We start from the raw sequence: 9,758 nt of genomic DNA, 5'->3' as shown, positions 1-9,758 counted from the left end.
CAAAGAGGTTTAGATAGCTATGGTACTTGAGGTACAGTTATAGGAAGAAATAAAGTCCTAATAAAATAGAGTTCAATAACAGACATATTACATATGAGAATTAAGTAGATAATAAAGGTGGCATTTAAAATTGCCGGGCAAATAATGTAATCAATAAACGGTGTTAGAAAAATTACCTAAACACTTGAGGGAATCTTAGACACTGTTCCAGCTGTACTGTCCTTCACTCTCTATTTTGGGGCACATGGTTGGATTGTATTTCCTCACCATCTTGGAAGTTAGGTGTGGCTCTGTGACTTATTTTGGCCAATTCTTTCCTGCTGTTACAGTAGTAACTGAAGTCTATATTGAGACAGGACTTTGTCAGACTGGCTCTTTGAATGACACAATGAGCAGAATGCCCTCTACCTGACTGCGTGCGACAGAAAGCACTAGGGACAAGTACATTTTATTGTGTTTAGTCATTAGAGTTTGGGTGGGTTTGCTATTACACTATACAATGATTAGTGTAAAAATTGATCTCTAGAATTTTGGAGGCATTGTAATAGAAAACCCAAAATTTCTTGCATTGGCATAAAGGCTGGGAAGCAGGTGGGAAGAAAATTGTTATTTGATGTTGGAATATTTCTCCCTACTCTGCAGTAGCAAAACTTATCACAAAACTTTTGCTCAAAATGATGTGGATGACTAATTATGTATCTAATGAACTTTTTGTCCTAAGGGGAAAATATTGGAAAGCAGAGTGATAGTAACAGGCTTTGGCTAACACAGACTGAATCTGGCAAAATATTACAAGAAGGTTAGCTCCAATAGAAAATGCTACATTGCAAGCATAAACAAAAAAACACTATTATAGAAGCTAAGAATCTGTGAATTTGTAGGGATGGAAGAGGAAACTGCTCCTCAAAAAACACCATATTCACTGGAATGCTACTTAAAGAAACAAATGACTGATACTTGCAACAAAATGGAGAAAGTTCAAATGCATTAAACAAAATGAAAGAAGTTAGACTTAAAAGGCTACATATTCCATTTATACGAGTTTTTTGTAAAGGCAAAACTATAAGACTAGAAAACAGATCAGTGATTGCCAGAGACTGAGGTTAAGGAGAAGGCGCAGAGGAATTTTTTTGGGGGGAGGGTAATTGAACTTTATTTTTCTTGTGGTGGTGGTTATATGTCAGTATACATTTATTGAATATCATAGAGTTGTACATGAACAGGTTGGTAAGCCCAGGAGGAACCTTTTTTTAATGATTAAAAAGCTGAGCAGTTGTGGAGAGCATTTGGTGAACCTGGAAAGATGGGATAAATTAGCCTTCCTGAGAAGGAAATACACCTTTTCCTCAGAGATAAAAATAATAACTAATTCTTGAGCACTTATGGTGTGCCAACTAGAACCAATCTACTAAACACACTTATATAGAGAGCTATACTTTATCCTGAATCCTTACAACATCCTGTGGTGGAAGTATTGTTATTCCCATTTTCAGGATACTGATGATCAGAGAGATTAAATAATTTGCAGGAGATTGTTTAGCTAGGTACTATTGGACCCAGGCAGATCTGTCTGACTGTTAAGTCCTGGTAGCTATCTCTATATAATGCAGAGCATAGAATGAGTGATCAGAGAGATTTTCAGGTGGGAAAAGGAAGTTGAGTAAATTATAATCAAGAGACTCCATTATAGCAACATTATAAATTGGGCCATCTGTTGATTATGAGGGGATTAATGAGGTAAAGTCAAGTTGAAGCCTTGAGTAGAGTGGGGGAAATTAAAGGAGGTTGTGATGATTTTGACATTATTTGTTCTAGTCTTTGTCCTTAAACCTTTGGGATGAGATACCATTCCTTTCTCAGTTACATGACAAGGAAGAAATCCTGCAGCACTTTGCAGGAGACCCACAATAGTATTCATTCAGTGCAGATTATCATAAGAATGTGCAATTTGAGGCCCTCCTATTTTGCAAAGACCAATTCTAATCCATTCCCCAAGTCCCATTCATTTCTGTGTTCTGTTTATAAAGAGTATGTCACTGAAATTATTGTGTATTCCTGAGGGTGGGAGAGAAACTTTGAAGTGTAAAAAGAAATTCTAATTTGCAAATGAATGTCATACTGATCTCTGATGGATTGATTAACCTTGATTTCTCAACAAGTTTTTAGAATCTCAGAAAAGAACTGGAAAACATAAAGTGTAAAATCAAAACACTCATAACATTAATGAAACACAGGCTTGGCTCAGAAATATCTTTTCTATGAATATCACGCCGCTAAATTATAAAGTTCACATCAGTTTCCTTTTAAAAAGGAAGCCCTGGATATTTTCATGTTGGATTTGGTGGGTAACATTTAGTGTTGAAAGTATTAGGGAACTTTCATAAAGCAAAATTGAATTGATTCAAATATAGTCCATATGAAGAAATTTTAGAAATCATCTAGTTCAATTTCTTCATTTTGCTTGTTAGTAAAATAGCATGGATTCAATAATTTTATTTTAATTCATGAAAACTTGTTAATCAATTGCAGCATACCTGTAAGTAAATTTGTATTGCATTTATAGACTCCTTTATCATCCTTTCTTTTACTGTACCTACAAGGTGACAGACTAACAACATAAAAAGTAAAAGACAAAATTACACTAAATAGTAATGGAGGAAGGCATTTAACAATACTATTACATGCATTATATTTTTTGTTCTGAGGCAGAATAACTGGAAAGAACACTGGGTTAACAGAAGACAGAGTTCCAATCCACTCTTCAGGACTCACTTTCCTCATTTTATGTTCTTGGTTCCTCTAGTAAATAAAAATCCTACAGTTTTTGAAATTAAAATAAGTGGGGTTTTTGAGGGATAAATAGAACCTCTTCCTATAATTGGATGATTTTAAAACCCTGGATAATTATGGGATTTCTGTCCTGGAATATGTTTATAAAGCAAACAAACAGCCCTAGCCAGTTTGGCTCAGTGAATAGAGCGTCAGCTTACAGATTGAAGGATCCCGGGTGTGATTCTGGTCAAAGGCATATACCTCAGTTGCAGGCTCAATCCCAGGCCTAGGTTGGCCAGTGTGGGAGGCAACCATCTCTCACATCGATGTTTCTCTGTCTCTCCTCCTCTCTTCCACTCTCTAAAAATCAATGAAAAAATATCCTCAGGTGAGGATTAACATATATATTATATGAAAAACAAACAAACAACCATTAATCTTGAATAGCATTGAGATATTTGGAGAGAAATGTATGAGTCTGATAGTCTCTAGAGGCTTCTTATAGATCTATAGTCTTATGATTATGTCCCCAATGCAGTAGGTGAAATAAGTGCTCATCGTTGCAGATCTATAGATTCATGAAATCTTACTGCATTGCTATTGGTTCACACATGTGCCCTAGCATCACAGAGATGGCATCAAGACTGTAAGTAGATACACTTTTGAACTTTTATAAGAAAATAATTTAAGTAGAGCTGCATTGAATAGCAGAAAACGAGTATTTACTCTATCAGAGCTAGAGTATTGGTTATAAACGGAGTCCTGAAAACATAGTTAAAAGTTTTCAGAGATATCTTATAAAATGGAAAGAACTATCACAAAAGGGGGAGGAAATAAAATGAAACCCTTAAACATAAAAGAGTTTTTCTTTACACAGGAATGATAATGACAACACCACTGCTCTTTTACAGTCTCTCTGGGAGTTTTTCTCACCACAGCTGTTACAGAAGAATGAAAGCCTCAAGCCTTGGGAATGCTGCATTTTATTGTCTGTAGCTCTTCCATTAGGTCACACTGTTAAAGGCACAGCTCTTTCCTAAGGGAGATTTTTCCTGCTTCATAGCAGCCTCTTAAATTCTGCCTGCAGCTGCTCTGTTCCCTTCTTCTCCATGCAGACCAACCTCATTAAAACAGGGTAAAAATGGTTCCAATGGAATGTCTATCACTGTTGGCTTAACCGCTTATTATACATATTTAAAAATATATAGTTTCAATTTTTGGAAAATAAGAGAAACTGTCTTACAAGTTGTATCTGGACAACTCTAGGAATAAACAGACATGAAATAAGACTGCTAGCATTTGCACAGCACATATGCTTGGCTTCCTCTGTGATGGAGCACAGGAAAGGTACAAAGATGATGCCTCACTCCCTGAAGGATCAGAAAGGGAAACGCCCAATGTTCAAAGTTTATTTTCATTTACCTGCTAGTACTGGTATATGCCAAACAATGTCAAGATCCTCCCATAGTAGAACGAGGAGTAGAGAATATGGTGATCCTGCCCTCTTTTCAATTATTTGTATTTTTTCTTTTTTAGTTGTTCAGGAACCCAAGTTTTAAAAAATCATCTTACTTTCAGTGAAATATCAAAGGGAGTTTCCTCTAACAGAATGCTGACTCTTCCCCCTACAACTCAGTGATGCAATGTCATCTGATTTTTCCCTTCTTTTTTCTGCTTAAAATCTGGGCTCTTTGCCAAAACTTAGATCAAACTCACAGGTATTAAACTTAAAAATATGTATACATATTTTATTATATGAAAACCACCCCTGGCTAAAAATAATATATAGTAGACAGAGGCTTTCTTTGTATTTGAAGATGGGAACTGGAACATGTCCCCCAAATCCAAATCAATAGCAAACTACCTTTCCCGCGCCAAGCAGCTGTTGGACCAACTGACTGGGGCCTGGAGGGTATAGACAGGCTTTGGCTCTTCCAAGAACAGATGGAGAGAAATGAAAGACCCTTTGTCCTTCTGGTCTTAGAATGCCTCTGGAGATCAATGATGGAAAGCTAGGAGGTGTTGATCAAAATTATGTGGAGAGAGAGTTTGCCCTACAGAAACCAACAATTGCCCAGGAGGAAAGATGAGTGTTGCTGAGAAAACCTACTGGTCTCCGCCAGCTAGCAAGAATAGCCCAACAGGTGGTGCGTATCCTTACTAACACCAAGGCCTGGGAAATGATAGTTTTTTGCACATGGATGCAAGCAGAAAAAGTCTCCATGATGCATCTATTGGGACCCACAAACTGCTGTTTGGTATAAACTAGTCCCTTGCTATGCATAATGTTGTCCTTGCCCGCCCCCCCTAAAAATAAACAAAACACAATGGTATCACTGGTTGCTTAATAAAATGTAGAATCACAGGCCCCAACACAGATTTATGGAATTAGAACCAGGACTTTAATAAGATTTCCAGGTGACCATAGGCACATTAAAGCTTTAGTAGCCTGCAGATATAGAGACAGCTCCATTTCTCTTCACCCGTGGTATTATCACATTAAGGCAGATTAGAGGCTGGACCCAAACACCTCTGAGAAAATTAAGATTCCCACCCACGGTGGCTCTTAACTAAGGACTGCTGAAGGGTACTAATAAGCACATCAGGAGATAAATAACATTGTTGATATTGAGAAATTCGGTGTTTGAAATAAAAAGTTAATAGATTATTGTGAAAATATAATGGTCATTGTTAAGACTTGAATGAGTGGTCTTAAATATTAAATTAAAAAAAAATGCTTCAGAATGAAGTAAAAAACACCCACAAATGGAAATAATGAGGAAAATCATAAAAGAGAAAAATTCAAAAATCCTAAAAGTCAAATAACATTGGTTCTAGAGGAAGAAAAAAATGAGTGGACATAAGAGAAATTATTTAATTTCACAAGTAGTAGAAGAAAATGTCCTATTCTGAAGATAAATTGCAATCAGATTGACAGGATTTAGTAAATCCCGTGCAAAATTGAGAGGAAAAGACAGATCAGACATGTCATGATAAAGATCCCTGGATTCTAAGATTAATGAGAGCATTTTATAAACTGTAGATGGAAAAAAAAAGTTGCTTACTAAATAAAAGATTGACATTAAGCTCATCATTAGGAAGCTAATGGAGTCAGAGACATAGACCTCTGAAAGTATAGGTTGCAATTGTTAGGGAGGGAAAACATTTTATTCTACCCTTCTAGGTTCCTTGGCTGGTCAAATTAACATAAGATGGATAAATAAGAAAAAAATGAACTTCAATTGCATGGGGCTCCATAACATCATGAGGGGCCAAAGACAATCAGACAATTGAGATTTATATGCCATCCAGAGTTAAGGAAAAAGGAGTAGTAGGGGCCTGGGACTTCTAAGAGGAGAAAAGCAATTCATATAGAGATGAAAAAACAAGTGTTTGCCAAAAAAAAACAAAAAAAACAACCCAACAACAACTTGCTAGAGACATTGGGACACAGAAAAGACTTTGGACAAGCACTACATGCTAAGTTTCTACCAGTCTACCACAAAGAATATAATATTCTTTGTAGTTATCTCTGGTGATAGCTTTAACATATTTCATATTTCTTAGAAAGATATTTTTGCTATATATTCTAATATATATATATATATATATATATATATATATATATATATGAAACATGCAAATTGGCATCACTCCGCTACGCCCACCAGCCAATCAGAGTGACTATGCAAATTAACCCAACAAAGATGTCAGTTAATTTGCATATGCAGGCACGGAGGAAAGACTGAAGGCTCCAGCCAGAGTGAAGACTGAAGACTGAAGACTGAAGAGGCTTGGCTTCTCTGCTGCAACCGGACCAAAGGCCTGGGTACCAGGTACCGGAGAAAACCGGTGCCAGCAGCCAGGGGAAGGAAGGCCTATTGCGCAAATCTTCATGCTTTGGGCTTCTAATATATATATATATATATATATGCAAATTAGGCCAGGATGCCATAATGGGTCATGACCAGACAGGAGGAGGTTGCACGCGCAGGTGAGGTCGGGACCAGAGATGGAGACAGAAACAGGGGGCTGGTGAGCCTTCACACCCAGGCTCGGGCAGGCCCCCCGGAGCCGGAGCGGACATGGAGAGGGACAGGGGGGCTGGCCTGCAGCCTCCGCAGCCTAGCACAGGCCCGGAGAGGAGATGGCAGGCCCGCCTCCTGCAGAAGCAGCGCGGCTCTCTCCTGCCTCCCAAGGAATTGGCTCAGGTCCCTCCCGGCACCTGTGGGCGCCGGCGGCTCGCTTCCACCTCCCGCAGAAGCCACACAGCTCCCGTGGAAGCAGCACGGCTCCCCGCAGTGCGCTGTGGTTCCCGCCGGCTCCTGTGGAAGCTGCGGGCGGACTACTGTGCACGATGGGCTACTAGTATAATCATAATATGATAAAATTAGAAATAAATAATGAACTTAAAACTCTAATGATTTGGAGATTAAGGAATACATTCTTGAATAATTCTAAACTCAATGGTAAAATAAAAGTGTAATTATAAACTATACAGTATTACTGAGGAATACTGCAAAAATACTCAAGGGAACATATTAAGTCTTAAATGTCCTGGTAGTTAAAGATATAAAGAAAGGAAATTAGTATATGTCTCAGGCAACAAAATCAAAAGAAAATAGAAGGGCATGCATAAAGCTAAAGCCGAAATTAATAAAATGGAAAAATTATAACTAGAATAAATAAGTTCAAGAGCTGATTCTTGATAAGTCTAATAAAACAGGAAGATTTCTTAGAACTTTGATTAATACATTGCCAATGGATATATTTAATGGTTTGGAAGAAAATTTTAAATGTTTGGGAGAAAAATTTTAATCAAGATAGGAAACTCAAAATATATTGAAGAAAAGATAGACATATTTAGCTATCTAAACATTAAGACATAGTGCCTGAAAAAAGCATACCATACACAAAGTTGATATGCAAATTATAAATAATAAGACATTTGAAACATATGACAGATAAAAAACAATGTCTATACACAAAAACTCATAGAAATAAATCATAAGCAGATGGATATCCTATTAGAAAAATTATAAGTATTAAAATGCAGTTCATAAAGAAGCACATCTAAATGACTGCTAAACACTAAAAATGTGCTAAACATCTCTAATAGTAGAGAAAATGAAAATTAAAAAAACAATGAGCTATGTCATTTTATATCCAGCAGAATGGTAAAATTTAAAAAGTAGCACTAGTCACAAATATTGGTAAGCATGAGAAGAAAGTCATATACATTGTTGATAGGTACGTAAAAGGTCTAGACACTGGGCCTGATTCTGACTTTGCTGAACTCCCAGATGCCACTCTCTCAGGACTGGCTCTAGGGTCAGGGGACTTTGGAACAAATAAAGCCTTCTTTCACATCCTGTCCTCCCATGGGGGCTTCTGAAAATATGCCCCCAAAACCTCACTCCCCCAAACCACAGGGGAGTTTCATCCATTGGCAACAGATGGCCAGCCAGCCAAGAGTGAGGATGCTTCTGTGAACAACTTGAAAAACGTGAACCCTGCCTGCCAAAGCCAGCACAAAAAAGTCAGGAAGGTGAAGGCTAACCAAGACTCTAGGGCAGTGGTTCTCAACCTTGGCTGCACATTAGAATCACCTGGGAATCTTTTTAAAATCCTGATTTCTGAGCCTCCGGATTTTAAAAAGATTCCCAGGTGATTCTAATGTGCGGCCAAGGTTGAGAACCACTGCTCTAGGGAGTCAGGTGAGAAATGGGAGTTAGCCTCTCTGTCCTGGGAATTCTATCATGCATCCCTCTTTGTCTCCCCCATTCTAATACCTATGTGGGCAATTTGCTTCCTCCTCTCTGCTTTTCGCAGCCTCAGATGCTGCTGTTTCAGACCCAGGGTGGCAACAATACTTTCTCATTATTTCCTCTTTCTTTACCTAGCAGTTGCTGTTGCTGCTTTTTAGAACTCATATACTGAAGACCTATTGTGGGGGAGCACAGGAGACATGGTTGGAAAGTTTGTAAGGAGGAAATTCTGACTTAGGGGAGTTGGCTGAAGGCCGCCACCCCTAATTTTTCCTCGACCTTTCCAAATAAGTCTGTACATGTGGGGACCCTCAGATGTTTACTGGAATCCTTATGCTTAATCTTCAGGTGTCCTTGTTTAAAGGACACTGCAGACACATGTGTCCTCCCAAGATTACTTCCCCTACTGATTGTATCTAAAAGATAAACTTTATCCCAAACCGCTGTTACAATAAAAGCTTGAAGAGGCAGGTGAACGAGGCTGCCTGGTTCCTCTAGCCAGGCAGTCCCTTAGCCCTCTCTTTCGCAGAAACTGGTTTCAGAGTAATCATTCATCCATCGCTCAGGGTCTGCTGGTCAGCCCGGGCAACCTATCCTGAGCAGAAACCAGGATTAAACAACAAACCACACAGTAGAGCTGATAGTACCTAAATGCATTATCTTCTGTTCTGAACTTTTCCCTCAAATCCCAAACTCAAATATCCAAATGCCAGTTATTTGTTAGGCATCTTGAACTTCACAGGTTCAAAAATTGCAAATAAAATTGTAGATATCATCTCTCTACCTTCCAGCCTTTATTGTGACCCTTCCTAAATCATGACACTAGAAAACACCTAGTATCTTCTTCCAGACTCAGGGGCTTTGCACTGTCTGTTCTCTCCATCATGAAGGCTCTTCCTTCAGATCTGCACATTGTGGGGTCCTCTTCACCACCCAGGTCTCATTGCTAGTGTCTTATCCTCAGAAGGACCCTTCTGGACTAAACTCACTGAAGCAGCCCCTTCTCCATTATTATCTAGAAAAGGAAAATGGAGGGGCTTGTAACTTAGTTCAGTATCTGGTTAAAACTGTAATTTTACTTCCCCAGTCTGACTTGGGTGGAGCTGCAGAGCCTAACCCCAGGACCCCGCCACAGCTGACTTGGGCAGAACTGCGGGGACCCTCAGGGGCCCGCCACAGGAGGAGATATATAGGTCAGAGCCTCCCCACGAGTTCAGT

The sequence above is a fragment of the Myotis lucifugus genome, unplaced genomic scaffold (genome assembly GCF_000147115.1).
Source record: "Myotis lucifugus unplaced genomic scaffold, Myoluc2.0 scaffold_164, whole genome shotgun sequence".
Lineage (NCBI taxonomy): Eukaryota > Metazoa > Chordata > Mammalia > Chiroptera > Vespertilionidae > Myotis > Myotis lucifugus.
This window is presented reverse-complemented; position numbering follows the sequence as displayed.